Below are 22,274 nucleotides of genomic sequence, written 5' to 3' on the forward strand. Positions count from 1 at the left end.
TTGTGCATTCAAAAAGAGGAGCATGTCAGCGTTGAGAAGCGACACCAGAAAGAGAACAAAGATCGAATGCAACAGCATCTTTCCCAGCAGCAATATTTGGAACAGAACGTCGCACTGATAAATAACAAGATTGAACAGATGGGCAACGTTCCAGGTCAGTTTGAAGAACTGCGAAGGGAGCTGTTTTCACAGAGGGAGGAGTATGCCAGCTTTGAGAAGAGACACGAAAAAGATAACAAAGATCTAATGCAACAGCATCTTTCCCAGCAGCAATATTTGGAACAGAACGTCACACTGATAAATGACAAGATTGACCAGATGGGCAAAGTTCCAGGTCAGTTTGAAGAACTGCGAAGGGTGCTGCTTTCACAGAGAGAGGAGCATGCCAGCTTTGAGAAGAGACACGAAAAAGATAACAAAGATCTAATGCAACAGCATCTTTCCCAGCAGCAATATTTGGAACAGAACGTCACACTGATAAATGACAAGATTGACCAGATGGGCAAAGTTCCAGGTCAGTTTGAAGAACTGCGAAGGGAGCTGCTTTCACAGAGAGAGGAGCATGCCAGCTTTGAGAAGCGACTGGAGAAAGATAATAAAGATGCAATGCAACAGTATCTTTCCCAGCAGCAACATTTGGAGCAGAACATGGTACTGATGAATGACAAGATTGACCAGATGGGCAAAGTTCCAGTTCCCTTTGAAGAACTGCAAAGAGAGCTGTTCTCAGAGAGAGAGGAGTGTACCAGATTTGAGAAGCGACAGGTTGCAGCAAACAAGGATTCACGACAACAGGAGTATTCGGCCCAGAGGCAAGACATCCCTATTTGCACAGAAATGACAACGAACAATTTTGAAGTGGAGAAACGGGTAAAGTTTCAAACAATTGAAGATGCGAAGTTGCAAAGGGAAAAGAAAGACCGTGAGGTAACTGATTTGACCTTTTTTTGTTGTATGGAGGAGGAATTCATCGCATCGCAAGAAACAGCAAAGAAATTTCAACAGGAAGTACAAGTTCTGCAAAATGAATTGCAGGCAATAAAAGCGGAGCACCAGACATGTGACAAGACGGAGGTGGAAAGGCCAAAAAGGAATTTATAGGTAATTAAGGAGGACCTACAGAAGCATGCTGTGTCTGAAAGTCAGCCGTGTCAGGAAAATTGGCAACCCCAGGACCACGTGAGGCATGTCTCCATGGTGTTGGAAGGTGTGGAGAGGCTGAGAGGGAGACGCAGGTCCGGCACTTGCAGTGCGAGGCAAAACAGAAACGATTTCTTGAGATGGTGTCTCAAGTCAACAGTGAACTGACCAAGCTGAGGAACCAGGTCTATAATGTTTCCAAAGACAAGAAGGAAATAGAAAATCAGGCAAGAAAGAGAGAAAAACAAATTGTTGGGAAATTTGAGATTCTAACAACAGAAAAGGAAAAACTGGAACTTGAAATAATGATTTTGAAGCAGAATGTTCCACTTGAAGTGCATGAACAGTTGTTACGGATCCTGAGAGACCTCGTGAGTCGTCACGCAAAATTCGAGAAAATATTACTTGGTTCTGTGGTTCCAGGACAACAAACATCTCCTAAGTTGTAGGCCAATCAATTTGGTATCATGGAAGAAAAGTATGTCCAGATGTGAAAGCAACTGGTGAAGGTGTTGCAGGGGATCCAGAGATGTTAAGTCAAGGAGCGTCTGGGACAATCATTCCGGTCCCTCAAATGGAAGTTGTTGTGAAGTGAAAAACACACCTTTTGCAGGTAAGTGTGTGATAGAGACTGCATCATTTTACACAAAATGTTCAAACATTTCATGACAATGCCGATTCGTTAAAATGTTGACATCGATCTTTGCCTTTTGTCGTTCTGGTTGAAAGTGAGTGGATTGAATGTGCGTCAATCCTCCAAAACCACATCCCTTACAAAATGGAGTCTCGGCCCGTTCGAGTTGGTGAAAACATTACAAAGTATTCACACACATTACTTCACCTGTAAGTCGAACAACATCTTCAATATTTTTTTGCTCATTGTGTTGTTCTTATTATTATTATTTTAATTATTTTGTCATATTTTTATATGAACTTTGGTCGCACGACCCCTTTATGGCCGAGAATCTTTTTGCTTCTTCTTCATCCTCTCCTCCACCCCTCTGTCTTGCCATGTGAAAGTTTAAGATGTTCTCCATTTCCTCAATAAATTTTACAGCATGACAGTACAGTGCAATAAATTACCCAACTCTTGACCCTCACTATAACGTGGCTTCCTGCTTTGCCGAGATTGGTATTTCTTCCTTGAAGCTTTGCTGCACCCGCTGAGCTCCTGTTCAGTTTTATCTGCCATCCCTCCTGCATTGTATCAATGCATTCTTGTCCTCTTTCCGCTTCATCCCATTCTGTCTGTTGACATTTCACTCTCTGTTCATCATATTTCCACCAGTCTCAACACCTGTTCAAATGAATTCATAGATGGAGAAGGTGATCCAATGTCTGTGTTCATGGATACAGCCGCAAACACGGAATTGCAGATGTGGAAGGAAAAACTGGAAACGCAGAAAGAGATGGACTTGAATAACATTGAAGAGACTGAGGAAGTTGGTTCCTCAAGCTGGAAAAGAGCAAAAAACGAAGGAGTGAAGGTAAGCAGTGAGTCTGGATTTTGGGAGTTTTACCAGAAGGGGGTTTTACTGGCAGACCACGTGCACCCTGCAGAAACCTGGGGAGGACAGAGCAGGGCAGAGGGTGCAAGACCAGAAAGGAGATGGTGGCAGACAGAGTGACCTGTATGTGATGTGAAGGTGATCGGCCCAGAGACTCGGCTTCATCACAGGATATACCCATGATTTTAAAGGCGTTTCCATCGTTTCTAGTTGAGCAATGTTAACATTTGCTTTGGTATTTTGTTGCCCTTTGACACTGCATTTAAAAGTAAAATGTCCGGTTTGTAAGCACAGGGATAAATGTGGTATTTTGTTTTGTCTGGAGACGGAGGTGATAAAAGACAAAGAAGATCCAGGAAATGGCAATTGTCACCATCTGCTTGTGCAACGTCCAATCCAACACATCTGAAAAGAGAACACACAAGGAAGAGCAAGGTAAGGGAAGAACAGCTTGATTTAAAAGACAATGCACTGAGTGGGTCAACAAGTGGGCACAATAACATGTACAAGCAAGGGAATAAACAAGTATAACAAAGAGGTGGGTGATTGGTAACACGGTAACCTGCAGGTAACGATTGTTGGATTTAATGATTGTGGATAAGGATGTGGTGGGGGTTGTGATTCAGGGGGTGGGGTTAGTGGGTGAGAGATGATGCAACAGAAGATAGTGGTGCTCTGCCGACTTGAATCCCAGAAGAGTGGGATGGAACACACAGGAAACGTGGTTCCATAAATGGAAGAAAAGAGGAAGAAAACAGTTGTGTGCAGTTGGCGTGGATTTAATGGTTCGTTATATCTTTCCATTTTTAGCCGAGTAGAGGCATATAAATTCCTGAGACAACCTTTTCCCATGGCTGACATGGAATTAGATAGTTTGTTTGATGTTTCTTTTGAATGACAGGGTGAGGGTTACATTTACCAGGATTAAAAGCCTTGTTTCATTTATCAGACCAGTATGTAAATAATTACACATCACCAGTGATGCAGCTGCTGTCTTCTTGTTAGTTGGATGGGGGTACTCTGTATATGTCACAATATGGAACGATATTTGTAAAAAGGAAGACAGGGTTTCCAACTGGCCCCATAAGGTGGTCATGTTGTCACATTCCTCATCACAGCTGGCATTGGGCTCTGTAGTTTGTTCTCATATGATTGTAGTTCATGTTCTGCATGGTAAAGTGGGTAATACATAAGGTTTCAGTATTTGAGGATTTGTTCCTTCGTTGTCGGTCTTTCAACAACGATCGTCTACTTGAGATAACACCTGTTACTTGCCATCCATCACAAGACCATCCAGGATCACCAAAATACATTGTAAGACTCAGGATAACACCTCGCCTGCGCTTTGATATCGATGGGTCTTGGACATTCTGGATTTTTCAACATTGTGACCCTCGACAGTTGAATTGTTCTCAATTCTCTTTCAAAGACGTTGCATCCTTGTATTCGGGTACAGCCTTAATCACACGTCAGTTGTAATTAACAACCTCTTTCTCATGATTTTCACCTCCATCACTGAAAGTGGACGGAGGTTGTGTTTTCACCCCTGTCTGTCACTTCTTTGTTTGTTTGTCTCTCGTTTCTTTGTTTGTTTGTCTCTGTCTGTCTGTCTGTCTGTCTGTCTGTCTGTGTCTGTGAGCGGCATATCTCAAAAAACTTATGGCCAAATTTGTATGAAATTTGGAAGAGAGGTTGGGTTGGTGACAAGGACCAATTTTTACATTTTAGTGAAGTTCCAGATCCGAGCATTTTTTTTAAAACCTGATTCTTCAACATTGAGTGCTTGTGCTTAAACGATAACGTAGCATGAGATCTCGATGGTATGGATGGATTCAGACAAAACTTGGTGCACAGGTTGGGTGTGTGACAAGGCCGACATTATTCAATTTTGGTGAAAATCTGGATCCAATAATTAAAAATTTTAATGTGATTCTTCACCATTGAAAGATGTGGCTCAAAACGACAAATATTTTTCAAAAATGTTGTGGCTGGATTATGACAAAACGTGGTGGATGAGTTGGGTATGTGACAGGAACCAGCCGATTAGATTTTTATTTAAGGTCCGGATTCAGATCCAGCCGATCAGTGGGATACAAAACGTAAACTTTTCATCCTGGCGGAGGTATGTGCTCCACCGAGAGCGGTTCTCGTTCATTGTGGTATCATCTTCTGCATTGAATATGCCATTGTGTGTGATTATTAAATATTGGTTATTACCATAAATTAGCTGTCAAGATATTTTTCTTCATGTCCATTCTGACCCCGACGTGACAAGTTTCAGACATCTTCTCTCGAATATTGGGTGTCCACCCTGAAGGACAATCTGATCAAGATGATGTAAAGATGTGTACGCAGAGTTTAGTTATCACTGAAGGAGCGATTTAGTTTATCTCATTCCTGGTGTTTATTTCATTTTGAAATCGGGGTTATATTTATATTTTTTTGTGTAATAACTCGTACAACGAGCAGGCGTTTGAGAAATTTCCTCCTTTCTTCCAATTTCCTAATTTTCTGAATTTTTGAATAATTTTTGATATTCGCACAAATCCCATGTCATGGTTTTGGTGAGGAGACATTCTTTCCTCTGGGAATATTCAGAGATTATCCTGGACTGATTGAGCCAAGCCAAGGTGTGATTTTCTATTTCTTTCTGAAAGGAAGGAAAATGTGTTCGCACTCTTCCCTCTATTCTTCCTTTTTTATTTTTTTGTCACTCATTCATGGATACACATGGTTGAAGTGGTCGATGTTTAGTGAAGGTCACACTTTATCTGTTATTTTCATTCATAATAATAAATATCAGTGTGTCAGTCAGTCAGTCAAGTGTGTGTGTGTGTGTGTGTGTGTGTGTGTGTGTGTGTGTGTGTGTGTGTGTGTGTGAGTGAGTGTTGTTCGTAAAGCCTGACATATTCTCTCTAACTCCCCTCCCCCACCCCTCTCCCTGTCCCATCCTCACTCTGCCCCTTCTGAATGAATACAGCACTCTCTCTCTCTCTCTCTCTTACCCCCACCTCCCTCCTTGCACCCCTCCATCCTGGAGTGCTTAGCGACATGTGGTGAGGCATTGGTCTCCCCTCCTTCCCTTCCTCTCCCACCCCCCTTTCCTTCTCCTCTTCCTCTCTCTCCCCTCCTCCCCTTCCCCTCTTCCCCCTCCTCCCCTTCCCCCTCCTCCCCTTCCCCCCTCCTCCCCTTCCCCTCTCTCTCTCTCCCCATCTCCCTCTCCATCTCTCTCTCTCCCCCCCTCTCACTCCCTTCCCCTCTCTTGCAGGAAGATGGCTTCTACCAAAAGAAGGAAATGCAGCAGCTGAAACTCGAGAGTAAGAAAGAAGACAAGAAGCAAACCGCAACAAGTGCTGCGTCCAGAGCATCTGAAACTCCTCAAGAGCAAGAAAGAAGACGAGCAAGAACAACAGACGAAGAGGAAAAGTTGAGTTACACACGTCTTTGTAATTGTGAACATTCCATATTAAAAGATTCACATCATAAACACGTCATACCGGTGATCTCAGAATAGTGCAACACTTACAAAAGGACCAAATTATCGAGAAAATAAAAGGATTACCTGGAATAAGGCAATGGATCTTCCAATGACAGGACTGACGGATTGGATGAGAGAACAAATTGACAAACACAACGTACCAAACACACAAATGGCTTGATGATTCGAGAGGGAGACAAACATATGAAAAGGACAATTGTGGATTTGAAAAGAAAAGTTTGAATCAAGAATCCAAAGGTCATTTTAATCGATCCAGACACAAGTGATTCTTTAAAACAGCTTCAAACACAATATGTTATCGTTCCATTTGACAAAGCAAATAAGATTGTTATATTTGTGTGTAAAACATTCTACATGAAAACACTTTTGTAAAAATTGGGATTACAGACTGGACTCTCAAAGACCGACAAAATAAGTGAGGATAATAAAATAGACTTACAACATGAAAATTACTCAACAGTGAGAAGACTCTTAGTTCCAGATCAACACCACAAATTACCATTCGTTGACTAGATCTCAAAATTGCACAAAAAACCCTTGGAAGATGAGGTTCATCATCACATGTAGAGAATGTAGTTTGAAACCCTTGTCAGGTAGTGTTACAGGGGTGATGAAACCAATTGATAAACGCTTGAAAAACCACCATGAGAAGGTGAGGTTTTATTGTGATATTAAAAAATTCTGGATCATTGATAATTCCAGACCTAAAATCGACAGTATCCACAATATTGTTGTAGTTTTCCGCCTGTTCAGCGTGCGGGTGACCGCTTTTAGCGAATCGTGGCCGCACGCGCCCACCGAACGAGCAAACTTAGTCGCAGCTTTTGCATCAACGCCGAAATCCAGCTACGGGTGTGTTTTTAATCACACCGTAAATTAGCCAACTATTCTGTCCACGCACAACAGGGTCCGATCGCCGAATGTCGATTCACCTAAGTATGTGCGCAGACAGAAATGCCGGGAATTTACACCTCGACGGAGCCTGCACGGAACGAGCAGTTCTTTTGCCGCTCGTTCCGTTTGCGATTTGCCGAGCGGTGGTATATCGCCAAGCCCCGCCGGATCTGATTGCTTTATCGGCCATTTAAAAGGCATCTAATATTCCGTACGCGCTAATGGCGGCTCAATGAAGGAAGCGACACAACGAACAGGTGAACATTTAAATAAAATAAATCAATGTCACCTGCAGGGTGACCCGTATCTTGCCAAAAGGTGACCATGTGTGACTTCTTAAAGGTCACACTGAGGTGAACAGAGCTGCTATCCACCAGGAGCGACTCCTTGAGGAATATCTGCCTACGAGAGATTCCGATGAGAATCGTTCTACAGAGTAACCATGAAAAATATGCTTTTGCCTCATAACGTCACCAAGTGACGTCATAATGTCTCAAGCTAGAGATATCTAGAAAGCACTCATCGAGGTGTTCAATTTGAGGTACTACACGATATGGTTCCTAAAACTTGAAAATTTGACCTTGGGGTCAAATATGTTTGACCTTTGGCGCTAACCATGAAGGTCAAGGCCAATCGCCACCAAAAATTAATCAGCTGAGCGCCAGACCATGAACTATATTCCCATGAAGTTTGAAGACGATCCGATCAAAATTACTCAAAAAATAAGGGTTTCGTCGACTCCCTGATTTGCGACAAAGTGACCTTGACCTTTGGCCTTGACCTTCAAAATTTTGTGCACTGAAAGGGACCTCTATCGGCCTCTGATATGCGAAGTTACAAAAATTTCCAATGATAACTGTGCTCTGCAGAATTTTTGATATGTGATTACAGACGAACAAACAAACAAACAAATAAACAAAAACAAACAAAAAAAAAAACCATACAAGCTGACTAACATATCTTGCAAAAACTTCGTTATGGCAAGATAACAAGCAAATTTATTTCACACACGACACGGATTCAAGCAATGCAAATGGAGGAAGGGGGGTAGGGGACAGGACACGAGCAGACAGACCAAAGACCTACAGCCGTTGTCTATAATTATAATGTCCAGTCACTTATGCAGTTTTAATTATGGGACAAGGCGCCACAAACTTTCACTCAAAAACTCCGGAAAGAAAAGGAAGAAAAGTGACCGTGTGGTGGACCCTCAGGACTCCGTCCTCCTTCCGACCTCTCGCTCGTCCCACCCTCACAGTTCTCTCTCCTCTTCTGCGCTGCAATTCTCCTGCACCACACAATCCTTCCACCACCACAATTCTCTCTCCCAGACACTCTCCTCAGCATTCCAGCGCCTCTGACTTATATCCACGGAGCCCCGCCCCCTCTCTCTTCCTGGCGCGCGAGGGAAACTTCCAGAACAAGAGCGTTTTTCTCGCTGAATCGGGGCCGTTTTCATTCTCCTGGAGGGTTGGGCTCCCACCGCGTTGGCCGGCGCAGATGTTATTCTTTGGGGGGTGGGGGCCGTTGTCTGCTTTCCTTCCTTTAACGAATGCAAGGCTTCTGGCAACGATGTGCTGAGGTGGAAATGCGGTTGTGGTGAAGGCGGTTGTGGTTGTCGTGATAGTGGTGTGGAGAGGCTGTTGTGGTTGTTGTGATAGTGGTGTGGAGAGGCGGTTGTGGTTGTCGTGATAGTGGTGTGGAGAGGCGGTTGTGGTTGTGGTGAATGCGGTTGTTCCAAAAAAAAGACAGCAAAAAATAACACCACCTCAAAGATCACATCCCGGTTACACGAATAAATTCCCGCTAAACATCGGTTGGGAAATCTAATCTGAACACGCACTTATCGACATAACTGATCTCAGGACCTGTATGGTGTTCTGTGAATTTCCACAACAGTAACAATATTAACAAGGGTAAGGCTGAATATTTATCAATTTATGTTATAAAAAAACATTTTGCACAAACATTCCACATGACAAGTTTGTAACCAAATTGGACGGAGCGGTTGATAAAACATCTGCGGGAGGTAATAAAGTATACATTAACGTTTATCAAAAAGAGCGACCTGGTCCTCAAAGGAAAATTAATATGAATGTAGTTTTTCAAAAAATAATCTGAAAACGTTTTCGATTTCTCCGAAACAACAGTTTCTTTACATTTGGCAACACAATACTCGAGCCTGGTGTTGGCTTCATGGTTAGGGTGGTGGGCTTGGGATCCAAGGGTCCTGAGTTCAAATCCTGCTCAACTGTCGAATTAATACCAGGTGGGGTTAACTCGGTCTGTCATCCTTCCAAGGTCGGCAAAACGAGTGCCAGCATGCTGGTATACTGTGTCGGAGTGGCGACCCGTCCAGGAATGTACCGAATAGCCAAGGAGACTGCTGAGGCAGCACCAACGCTCGGCACAGAGTATGGTCCTAATGGAATGGAATACTCCAGCAGACAGTGGGGATACACATGTGTTCAAATCCAGCCCCTTTCTTTACAAATTCGTTCCTGAACATGTACGAGTCTGATTGGGTTCAGAACATGTGCAGGAATTAATTAACATCTGCACCATGGTGCTGAAACATCTTCAGCTTCATTGATTTCGGAGCATTTAATGATGGATTTGTATTTGATCAGCTTCATGATGATATTTATCAAAACGAACTTGTATTTAAAAACGAAAACAAAATTCACACTTCAGTTTAATTTTTAGAATTACAAATCGATATCAATAATAATAAATTTCACACCAAATTATTTGATAAACGAGATGCATTGTACGGTCCTAATGATTACCTCCGCCACTGAACTTCTCTCTTCCACATTGAACGAATGCCTTTCTTGGACAGCAATGTTCGAAAGAAGTTATTCCATGGTGTGGCTACTGGTGAAACTCGAAGGGCACTCGGGAGAGTACACACCTCTGCCAAGTCATGCCTGATCCACAAGATACATATCGGGCCCAAAACATTTTTGAAATATCATGCTATACAGTGCTATATCGTTTTTAGCCCTGTGTCTCAATGGTGAAGAATCACTTTCAAGATTAAATCATTCTGGTATTCATATCTGGACCTGGATCTTCACAAAAATCGAATCAATTCTTCCTTGTCACACACGCAACCTGTCCACCGAGTTTCATCCAAATCCGTCCACAGCTTTTTGAGATATCGTGATTTATATTAGTTGAGCCCAATCTTTCAATGATAAATGATCACTGAGAAAACTATCAGATCCGGATCCGGATTCAGATCTTCACCAAAATGAATCAATTCTTCCTTGTTGAACACCCAACATGTCCACCAAGTTTTGTCCGAATCCGTCCACAACTTTTTGAGACACCGTGCGATATATCGTTTTTGGCCCTATCTCTCAATGGTGATGCATCACTGAAAAAAATTCTAGTCGACGGATCTGGATCGAGATCTTCAACAAAATCAAATCAGTTCGTCCATGTCGCACACTGAACATGTCCACAAAATTTCATCTAGATCTGTCCACAACTTTTTGAGATGTCCTGCACACAAACAGACAAACAGACAGAAAGGGGTGAAAACATAATTTCCCTCACCTTTGGTGGCGGAGGTAAAAATTAGCACGGTGTGAGCAACCACACACAGCATTAATCTTGTCAAAAGATTAAAACAACTAGTCGGACGTTTTACCAACACAGCACTGAACTTATCAATCGATTAAAACAACTAGTCAGATGTTTACTAACACAGCACTGAAGTTGTCAACAGATTAAAACAAGGAGTCAGATGTTAACTAACACAGCACTGAACGTTTCAATAGATTAAAACAACTCGTCAGATGTTTACGAACACAGCATTGACCTTGTCAACAGATGTAAAGAACGAGTCAGATGTTTACGAACACAGCACTGAAGTTGTCAACAGATTAAAACAAGGAGTCAGATGTTAACTAACACAGCATTGACCTTGTCAACAGATGTAAAGAACGAGTCAGATGTTTACGAACACAGCATTGACCTTGTAAACAGATGCAAACAATGAGTCAGATGTTTACGAACACAGCATTGACCTTGTAAACAGATGTAAACAACTCGCCAGATGTTTACGAACACAGCATTGACCTTGTCAACAGATGCAAACAATGAGTAAAATGTTTACAAACACAGCATTGACCTTCTCAACAGATGTAATCAACGAGTCAGATGTTTTACTAACACTGCACTAAACGTATCAAAAGATTGAAACAATTCGTCACAAGTTTGCAAACACAGCAGTGAACTTGTGAATCGATTGAAACAACCAGTCAGATGTTTACTAACACAGCATTGACCTTGTCAACATATGTAAGCAACTCATCAGATGTTTTACTCACACAGCAGTGAACTTGTCAATCGATTGAAACAACTAGTCAAACGTATGCTATCACGGGGAGCGACAGCTCGCAGATTAAAACAATTTTTGTTTCAGATCTTAAAACGACAACAAATAGAATTAGTGAAATACAGAACAAAGAGTAAAAATATTATAAACGAGATATTTATATTTATACATTATTAAAAATATACATGGAAACCATTTAAACCCCATTTCAGTGGTTGCTTGGAGGGAAGGAAGGAGGTAAATCCGTTTATAAATAACCGTTGGATCCAGAGGTGAGTGTGGTGGTGTTTGTTGGTGTATGTGTTATATTTAAGGGAAGATGTGCATGATGTAATGTATTATAACATAATAGAATGTGTGGTGGGAGTTGTAACGATGATAATACATCAAGTCCTCTATCGAGGAAAGTCTGTTTTGTGATGTCACATTGATGGGTTGACTGACTGCATGGACGCAACTGAGGTTGTGGATCTACTGATGAAGGTAATCTGCTGATGTGGATCCTCCCTTTGGAGAGATTCTGGACAGAAAGGATTGAAACCCTGAGGAAGAACGGTGCCCAGGTGATGATCCGTGCAGTCGGAAAACTGTTCATTTGTTTACAGGTTGAGGTTCTTCCTTCAGGTAAGGGAACTATGTTTTGAGGTGAACATCATTCACAGCAATCACTTTAAATTATTTTATATTTCAGCACAACATATTCTCTCTGTTAAATCATCTTCCCCCACCCCATCTCTTTCTGTCCCATCTTCGTTCCACCCCTCCGAATACAGTACAGCACTCTCCCCACACATACATATTTATATACATTCTTTCGCTCACTCTCTCTCTCTCCCCCCCTCCCCCCAACCTCCTTGCACCCACTCCCTCCCAGAGTGTTTAGTGAAGTGTGGTGGGGAATCGTGCTCCTCTCATCCTCTCTCTCTCCCTCCCCTCCCCCCCCCATCCTCAAAGATGTTGGCCTCAACCTGCAAAGCCCATGCTTTTCTCATGGCCAACTCGATGTTGGTTGTTCCTCAGTTGTCAATGGCAAAAACCTTTTCATCTTGGCACCACATGGAAAAACATTGAACATTGTCTATCCTGAAGCTTTACGAGAATAAAACAAAATGTCACACACTGTGATAGAAATATGTGATGTGAAATCTTCAGTGCTGAAGAAGAAGAAACAGTGCTGAAGAAATCAGAAAGAGGAAAGATAAGAAAGGAAAAAAGAGGAAAGAGAAATAAAAGGATGAAGAGAGAAGATAGAACAACACTGAAAAAAAAATAACAGAAGAAAGGAAAAAGGAGAGGCAGACAGAAGATGAAGAAAGGCAGAACAGGAATATAGAAGTCAACAAAGAAGAAAAAAAAATAACTAAGAACAACAAAATTCCAGAGCAGCAGAGACTCGGCAACATCAAGAAGCAAAAGGAGAAGCAAACAGCAGCAATGACTGCATTCTGCCCTCTCATTTGTGCGATCAAACAGTCATTGTGGTTATCTGTTCTCTCTGGTTCAGGACACAATACAAGCCGATGAAACCTTTGTCGCCCCTGTGTGAAGTGGGGCCATCGCCGGAAAATACAAAACACACAGGAAATGGCACTCTGTGTTGAGGCACGGCGGTGATGGTCATGTTTAACCCTCGACCAGTCAAAGATCCCCGGGGGGTTAAATATCACAGCAAGGTCAGCTGCGGTCTTATTTTTCTCTCTCCCACCTGTCTCGTTCTCTTTCTCTGCCTCCATCTGCTCCCCCACCCCCCCCACTCCACACATCCTCTCTTAATCTCCCTCCCACCCCGATCCCTGTCATTCCCACCTCTCCCCCTCTCTCCCCATGTTTAGGATTGCCAGTTTAATTTTGAGTTTAAAACGGCTTCCCCTTCATGTAGCATGTACGAATCAGATGTGAAGTGAGCCGAATATAGCGGTCCAAAGGTTGCTGCATGTGCAAGCATGCATGCAGACCTTTACAAGGAAGATGGCGTGGGTTTCAAATGCTCCCACTTGGTTATATATAGAACTCGGATGTTAAAAATAAAATTTTGCTGTTTGGGCGCATTTTATCAACCTTCCCTTCCCCTCACGCAGCCTTCCCTTCCCCTCACTTCGCCTTCCCTTCCCCTCACTCCGCCTTCCCTTCCCCTCACTCCGCCTTCCCTTCCCCTCACTCCGCCTTCCCTTCCCCTCACTCCGCCTTCCCTTCCCCTCACTCCGCCTCCCCTTCCCCTCACTCCGCCTTCCCTTCCCCCCCCTCCGCCTTCCCTTCCCCTCCCTCCCCCCGCCCTTCCCCTCACTCCGCCTTCCCCTCCCCTCACGCCGCCTTCCCTTCCCCTCACGCCGCCTTCCCTTCCCCTCACACCGCCTTCCCTTCCCCTCACGCCGCCTTCCCTTCCCCTCACGCCGCCTTCCCTTCCCCTCACGCCCCCTTCCCTTCCCCTCACGCCGCCTTCCCTTCCCCTCACGCCGCCTTCCCTTCCCCTCACGTCGCCTTCCCTTCCCTCACGCCGCCTTCCCTTCCCCTCACGCCACCTTCCCTTCCCCTCACGCCGCCTTCCCTTCCCCTCACGCCGCCTTCCCTTCCCCTCACTTCGCCTTCCCCTCACGCCTCCTTCCCTTCCCCTCACGCCGCCTTCCCTTCCCCTCACGCCGCCTTCCCTTCCCCTCAAGCCTCCTTCCCTCCGCTCACGCCGCCTTCCCTTCCCCTCACGCCGCCTTCCCTTCCCCTCACGCCGCCTTCCCTTCCCCTCACAGTAACTCTGCCCTCAGAGCATTATATGGTGTAAATATGTTTTAAAGTTCTGCAGAGCAGGTTTTTTCAAGTGCCAAGAAGCCGATTTGTGTTCTGCAATGTCCAACGATATAATTGACTTGCAACGAGAAGGGCACTCGGAAGAGCGCACACCTCCGCCAAGCTGAACAGTTTATGTTTTGTATCCCACTGAAAGGCCGGATCTCCATCCGAACCTGAACCAACATCTAATCAGCTTGTTCTCATCATCAAACGAACTCTTCCACCAAGTTTTGTCATAACCCGTCCACAACTTTTTGAAATAACATGCCATATCGTGTTGGGCTCAATCTCTCAATTGGGACGAATCACTTTGGAAATTCCAGTGTCTGGATCCAGATTCGGATCCACTCCAAAATCGAAATAATTTGTCCTTTTCACACTCCGAACCTGTCCACCAAGTTTTGTCTGAATCTGTCAACAACTTTTTGAGATATCATGTTATTTCTTGTTTTTTGCCATATCACTCAATGGGGAAGAATCACTTTAATGCTTGTTGTTTGTGTCCTTCATGATGTTCCTAAAACGGTACGTTTCCTGTTTGGATTTTTTTGGGGAAACGGAGACGAGGTATGTGGAAGAGCCAGTGCACCAAACGGATCAGAATGGAACGGGAAAAAGGAGCAGTTGAGAGAGCGGGACATCAACAGCAGACTTGAAGGTCAAGACGGAGAGAGGCGGATGAGGAATGGGTGGCAGGAAAGGACACATGGGGTGGACAAGATGTATACAAAAGGAAACTCTTTGAAGGGAAAACTGGAAATTTGGAAAGAGGACGGCTTGAAATGGGGGTGGGGGGTGCAGTTGAAATGGGGGTGGGGGTGTTTATGGTGGGTAGAAAAGATAATGGTTTTGGATGGGGGTGTTCTGAGATGGTTGTGTGCACCTGTCTTGAAGACCTGGAAGGAAATATGAGATTGAAGAGAATGTGGAACTTTGTTCCACAGGGAAAAAGAACAAATGAGTGGAGGTGAACAGCGATCCTGGATTTTGGTTGTTTCACAAGAAGGTGATTGATGGTGCACCATTTCTCAGGTCAGGTCAGGTGTGGGAGCATGTGCTGGAGCAGCGCGTCACTGCATCCACTTTCTGCCGGTACTCCAAGGGCCTCCGTCTGGCCTCACGCAGATGCCTGTCCAGGCAGACGCATGGCCAATCCCCATCTCCTTGAGATGATCAACCTAATGCAAGCACGAGGCGCGTGGTCGGCCCATTGGCTTGCTCCACTCCCCAGGCTCCGCAGGAAAACCAAGAATCCTCCAGAGCATCCCAATTCACTGAATAAAATGCTTTTACAGGTATCAAGTAAAAGGTGCTTTTACAGGCTGCAAGCAGGCCCTGCTGAAACTCTCATCTGCGTTCAGTGAGGACCCGAAGAGCAAGGATACGGTTAATCGTTGACCTCTTTGGTGTAAAGCCTGACTGTTCTGGATGCTGGTGCTCAAGCAGATGGTGGCGAACCTTATCAAGAATTATCCGAGAAAAGACCTTCCCCGGCACTGAGTAGCGTCACCCCTCGGTAGTTGTTGCAGTCTTGGCGATCAGCCTTCCATTTCCAGAGAGGGGCAACAAGGCCCCTCTTCCAGTCAGTTGGGATGATGCCTGTGTTCCAGACAGAGCACAGAACTGCATGCAACGACACGAGTGCAGCATTTCCACCAGCCTGTGTAGTTCAGCATGGATGCCGCAGATCCCAGGTCCTTTATCCCATTCCAACCAGTTCATCACAGCCTGTGTTTCCACAAATTAAGGTGGACAACAGTTAATTGGAGGGTCAGCAAGAGGGATTGTAACACCCCAACATCCAACTCAATAGCTGGTGGATCAGCCTGGTGCAGCCGCTCAAAGTAACCGGCCCAGTGGCCCTTCACTTCGGACTCATCTGTCAAGAGCCCACAACCATCCACTCTAACTGCAATACACCGATGGATGGGCTTGGAGGAATTCAATGTGAAAATTCCCCTGTATGCAGGACGAGAATCACTACCACAGGTGATACTCTACCCCTCACAAATTCCTCTCACAAAGGCCGCCTTGTCCACCCTTCGTGCACGTACAATTTTACGCCTCAGCTCCCTGTTCAGCTCAGCTCTGCCATTCAGCCTGGCCCTGCGACTCTGGTCAATGGTATCCAGTGTCCCTTGAGAAACAAAATTCTTCTTCGCTCGACAGTGAGTTACAAGACATCTACCGTCAACATCAAGGACGGTGGTCTTGAAGGCACTCCACAACTCTTCAGGATCCCCCAAACCCCCCAAATCTCCACTCAGCCTGTTTGCAAACTCCTCAGCTTCCCTCTCCTCCTTGAGCTTGCCAACATCCAGCCGAGGCTGGGATGGAACCATTCTCCTGGATTTAAGCTGAAACTTCAGAGTTGCGACAATAATCCTGTGGTCAGTTTTGAGGAACTGAGCACTCCGGTAGACCCTGCAGTTCTGGATCATCCTCCAACGACCATGAATGAGCACGTGGTCAATCTCCTTCTCCACACCGCCAGCATTGGAATACCAAGTCCAGCGATGAGCCTGTGGGTTCTGAAACCATGAACCAGCCACCCGAAGTCCATGACTTCTTGCAAAGTCAAGGAACTTCGTGCTCTTCTGGTTCACGAATTTAGGAGCCGCCTCCCCTTGCGGTTCCTCAAAACGAACTTAACATATCCCTCAGACCCATGGGGAAAAACACATATCTCATCACCATCCCGATCAGTTCCAGTCGATGCATTGAAATCCCCAAGACGAGAAGAGTATCTCGCCTGGGGCAATGATCAACCACACACTCGCGTGTGGAATAGAATGCGTCTTTCACGGTGAGATCACTCGCCTCAATCGGGGCATATACAGAGATCAGGGAAATGACACCCAAGGAGTCAGACTTGGTGTCTCATGATACGCTCATTGACCAGTGTATGCTCAATTATCATTGGAGTCGGCTTATTGGACACAGCCACAGAAACTCATTGGGCATGGAAACCATCAGAGCGATCAGACCAAGAGGAGGTGTTACCACCTGTCATGATCTCGCCACTATCCGGTCTCTGAACCTCAGAGAGTGCTGCAATGCCGATGTCCAAACGCTTGAGCTCAGATGATAACAGAGATAGGTGATCATCCTCTTTTCGGGAAAGGACATTCCAGGTACCCACCCAAAGAGACCGCCTCAGGTTAACCCAAGGAGACTGCCGTCTGGTGGACGACACCTCAGCACCACCCCAACATACACTTCCGCAATCTGACCTGGGAAGGTTCCCACGTGGTTTCCCTCCCATCATCAAGGATTGAGGGTCCCGAAGGGTCTGCCACAATTCCGTCATCCGGTGAGTTTCCCTGCGAAGGGCAGCGCACAGGAGGTACTCGCACTGAGTGGGTTTTATGTGGACCCTGCATGTGACCATGTGTACCCTGCAGAAACCTTTGGGGAGGGTGGCATGGAAAGAGAATTGGGTGCAACACAAGAAATGAGGTGAAAGAATGAGCAATATGTGAGGCAGGGGAGCCAGCCCAGAGTGGAGAGCAGTACTCAATCAGTACTCCAGTACTCCATCAAGCTGTGGATGAAGGCTTTGTGGGTGGAAAGGAGATCAGGTGTGCCAAGGAAGAACTTGGTACTGAGAGTGAGTCCCAGGAGTTTGAGTGGCTGAGCTTACTCAAGAGGATTGTGAAGAAAGTAGATTGGAGGGTTTGCCAGTTGATCCTTTTGGAGAGAGATGGTGAGTGTGAGATTTGTCAGGATTGAAAGACCTATTTTAAGTGCTTGACCAGCTTGTGATTTTTTTTTCAAGCTCTGAAGAGAAGTAAGAGGATGCATCCTGCCTTTCTGAAAGATGGGGGATGTTATGGCAGAGGGTGGAGTTCTCATCAAATTGATAAAGAGAATTTCCCTGAGTCAGACATCATTATTGAAGATCAGGAATAAGATTGGGCCAGAACACTGCCTTGTTGGGCCACTCCAGCCTCAATAGGCGATGGCATAAAAGGATTCGGTTGAGAGCACATGTTGGCTCTGAGAGTAGAGGAAGTCGGTTAACCATGTGAGTAGTTGGCCTTGGATGTCATTGGCAGAGAGTTTGGAGAGCAAGGCAGGATGCAAGATTGTATCAAAAGCAGGAGATGTGTGACCTGATCTCACATTGAAGGCTTCCATCCATTGTTGGATGAGTAGAAGCAGCATGTACAAGGTGAAGTGACCTGGTCTGAATCCTCAATGGCGATTTGAGATGAGGCTGTGGGAGAAAAGTCAAGATTTCATATCAACTGTGATGATGGATTCCATGAATTTGTTGATGAATGGAACGAAGCTGATCGGTCTATCATTGAAGGATCATTTTTGCACCTTTTAATGTAATGTAGTGATGCCTGATTTTCAAGCAGATGGAAGATGGCCAAGGGCAAATGATCGTGTGAAAAGGGCAGCGAGAGGATGTGCAAGAGCAACAAAGCAGGTTTTAAGGACATCTGAGTCGAAGCCGTCCGGTCGAGCAGCAGTAAGGTTAGTCGAGGGTTGAAAGAACCTTCTGTACCTTCTCAGGAGCAAAAGATCGAGTCCAAGAGCAGTTGGGTACAACTGGGATGGTTGTGTACAGTGAGTGAGGGTTGAGGTACCCAAGATTTTGAAACAAACACAGAATTGAGGCATTCGGCCTTCTCACGATTGGAGTCGGCTGTGGTGCTATTTGAAGTGAAGGAAGGGAGGGAACGTGGGCATGTACCAGAGACAGACTGAACAAGGTGACACCAGGTTTTAGATGTGGGAGACAAGTTGAAAAGTTCAATCCTGAGGTTGGACACATGCTGTTTTCTGGCTCTTCTGACAATGGACACACACTTATTACAAGCTTTGTGGCAAGAGTTGATATTGCCTTCGGTTGGATATTACATCAGTCAAGTGTGGAAGCATGTGCCGGAGCAGTGCGTCGCTTCGTGCACTTTCCGCTGGTACTCCAGGGTCTCCATATGGCCATGCCCAAGGTAGATGCCTGGCCCTCAGACTGTAACCACCCACCCACACGGGGGTGCCGTAGATCGAGTTCGGTAGACGGGAATCCCTGCCAAGTGAGCCACGCTGCCCACCCGTGAAATTGTGCAAGGGCACGAGAGAAAATTTGAGGGCCAGGCCCAAATTTATGAGGAACACCAACGCAGGCGACGGGAATCGTGGTTTCTCGAACCTTTTGTTTAAATAGACAGGCGTGTTGTAAAACCCTGGGGATAGTTTAAAGTTTAAAAAGGATAAGACAAAAAGGAAATGTGTACCCCCTCGCACCATCCACCCCTTCGCTGCCCGAAGGCCACTGAACTCACTTTGGGAAGATTGCTGAAATCTGTGGAGGCTATTCTGAGGCTCCATTGGGCCTCGAGACAGGTTCACTTGTCTCTTCCTTATTCCCCTCAAGAAGGATCTTAGGGGTTGCGAGTGGACGGACAGGATAGGGGAGCGAGACAAAAACAGTGAGGAGGTTCGGGACAAGCAATTATAAAGAAAAATATAATAATAAAATAAAAAGAAATAAAAAGGAGGAAGTCGAAATTTTGCTGTTGCAAACTAAGGGAGTGGGTATGGACAAAGACAGGCAAAGGCGATAGGTTGGGGGGAGACAGTAGGGTAGGTCCGAGCCCATTTTCGGAGCAGCCGGCACCACCGCACTCCCTCCAGAACCTCACGGACCAGACCAGAGGCCTGCCAGCTTCATATGCTGGCCTGTTGTGCTGTATCTTCTGGTCTGCATTTGCCATGCCTCCACTTGCCTGCCTTGACCCCATGCCTACTTGCCCTTGTTGCATCCCCCCCCCCCCCCCCGTGTCAACCATCTTCATTCAAATGAGCCAGGGACTGCATTGAGCAGCCCGGCTACCTTCTCCTTGAATAAAGGCCAGTTCAAATGGCCTGTGGGATGGCGCATGGCCTGCCGTGTTTGGGTGAGTTCCCTCCAGCAGCTGAAGACTGAAATGAAAGAGAAGGTTCAGTGACAAAAGGGACCTTTTGAGTCGGCCCTGAAGACGTCCGAACTTCAAGCTGCTGTGCACTCACCCACACAAACTGATGACCTTACTGTGCCTTTTTCCCACAGATCACAGGTCCTGGGCCATGGTCGGGATTCGAACCCAGGATGGACAGTTAAGAGGGAATGCAACACATCACAGTTACTGGATATGCAAGCACAGCATCGGTGAAGTTACTGCTAATTGCCGATTACAATTAAAATGTTCAGGTTAGGCGAAGTAAAATAAATTAGTTTATTGTCCCCGCCCGCTTCCTTTTTGATGGCCACATACTTTTTGTTTGATATTTATAATTTTCTCTTCAGATCGAACAAAAATTTATATATTAAAAAAACGAACCAATTCATTCATCTGAACGTGCTTCCTTTTTGGAGGTCATACGTTGGTGGGTCGTTTTCTTCCTCGACTCCATCACATTTACAAACTCGTCTCATATTTTTGTCGCAGGAGTCTGGACCCAGACCAATAGTTATTTTGTGTTCCCGAGAGGCCTCGTGCTCACACAAATGAAATTGATGTCGTCTGCAAGTACACTTGCTCACACCGCACCACGAATGCGATTTTCAAGACATGTACATATGTACGCACTGTGTACAGTTAAGTTAGCTAGCCTTGCCAGCTCTCGGGATAGCATGTAATATTATATCTATCTCACGAACAAACCTTCTCAGTAGTTTTAAGTGAGCTACTAACAAAGTAGTGTAGATTTAGATTTTAAAATGGTCTTCGTTTGTGTATGCAAGCGGAAGGTTGGCAGAAAGTTTCTGAAGCCATGGTACGCTCGTACGGTGTTTTACGGAACCCAGGCTCTGGGGGGTATTTTCAACAAATTTGCAAATGGCAAGATCGACCAGGGATCGCCAATCGACAACAATTACCAAACAGCTCAGATTAGTAATGCAAGTCCACATACACAGTGGACTTCAGAAAGTATTCACACCCCTTGACTTTTTCACATTGGATCGATTTTTCTTTTTTGTCTCCAATCTACATTAAATACCCCATAATGTCAAAATGGATTTTTGTTTTTTTGAGAAGTTTTTACAAATCAATTAAAAAATGAAAAGCTGAAATGTCTTGTGTCAAGTATTGTTGCGGTTCTGCGAAACCAGCATTCCTCCAAGGCAAATGTACCCAGACAGATATTTTATTAGTATCCGTTTCAGATAGCCCTTCTCTTATGTCGAGTGGGTTACTGGGACAAAATGTGATGCGAGGGCTTTTAATGAGGTCTTCAATTCCACTCATCTTTCTATAATTCCAGAAATGTGTGTGTGTGTGTGTGTGTGTGTGTGTGTGTGTGTGTGTGCGCGCGCGCGCGCGTGCGTGACCGCCGTTTCTCGACAACCGCTGGTCCGATCTAATTGAAACTTGCCAGGTATATTGTTGGGGACCTGACGATGTGCCTTTTCAAGGTTTGATATTAATCAGACAAGTGCTTCCCAAGTTATGGCCATTTATTCACCAAACCAATGATAGACACGTTGTTGCGTGGGCGTGGCTGATGGGAAAGGGAAGCTCAGCCGCGTTCGCCATTACGGGTGACAACGTATGGGCTTCCGGATCCATTACGGGTGACAACGTATGGACTTCCGGATAATGATGACTTCGTGTATTCTTATAATTTCTCGATTTCTTATGTGCATTTATAGATAAACACAATGCCCCAAGTTATGATTGTTTTCATATTAGCCGGTGTATAAATTTCGTTAACATCAGAGTGCTGGTATGCTCCGAACCAGGAAGTAATTTTTTTTTCTCTCTCTTCTTTTTGTTTTTCCTTGCCACGACATTGCGAAAAGGTAAAATACGTTGGCGCTAATTGAATAATTGGGTATTAAAATGAAATTGCGAATAATCGTAACTGCGAATAATATGCGAACTTAAAGTCAGGTCAGGTTCGATCTGTGACCTGCTGCAGGTACCATGTAAACCTGTACTAACCTGTTCCATGGTCGGGTTGTCGGCGACTAAACCGTCTCCCCCACCAGGTTTTCTGGTGAGGAGGGTGTTTGGATATGGACACCCAGCAGGATTAAAAACAAAACCTGTCAAAGGGCGGAGGAGCTCCTTGTGAGCCAACGGCCATCCATATCTAGTGCCCAACT

At 45.1% G+C, this 22,274-nt stretch overlaps 1 long non-coding RNA gene and 1 pseudogene across 2 annotated transcripts in view; one reads left to right on the forward strand and one right to left on the reverse strand.

Moving 5' to 3' along the window:
- The first annotated feature begins 1,617 nt into the window (after nt 1–1,617).
- On the forward strand, nt 1,618–7,795 carry LOC147019182 (uncharacterized). Its single transcript, XR_015062670.1, has 5 exons — nt 1,618–1,753; nt 1,870–1,983; nt 2,429–2,627; nt 2,974–3,083; nt 5,917–7,795. It is a non-coding gene; the product is annotated as an uncharacterized LOC147019182 (long non-coding RNA).
- LOC147019183 (peptidyl-prolyl cis-trans isomerase-like 1) overlaps nt 2,573–22,274 on the reverse strand; it is a 30,380-nt pseudogene continuing 10,678 nt past the window's right edge. Inside the window, exon 3 of the transcript XR_015062669.1 lies at nt 2,573–3,053. The product of XR_015062669.1 is annotated as a peptidyl-prolyl cis-trans isomerase-like 1 (transcript). The remainder of the gene's footprint in view (nt 3,054–22,274) is intronic.

Source organism: Eptatretus burgeri, chromosome 10 (genome assembly GCF_056783735.1).
Source record: "Eptatretus burgeri isolate ZD-2024b chromosome 10, Ebu_testis_v1, whole genome shotgun sequence".
Classification (NCBI taxonomy): domain Eukaryota; kingdom Metazoa; phylum Chordata; class Myxini; order Myxiniformes; family Myxinidae; genus Eptatretus; species Eptatretus burgeri.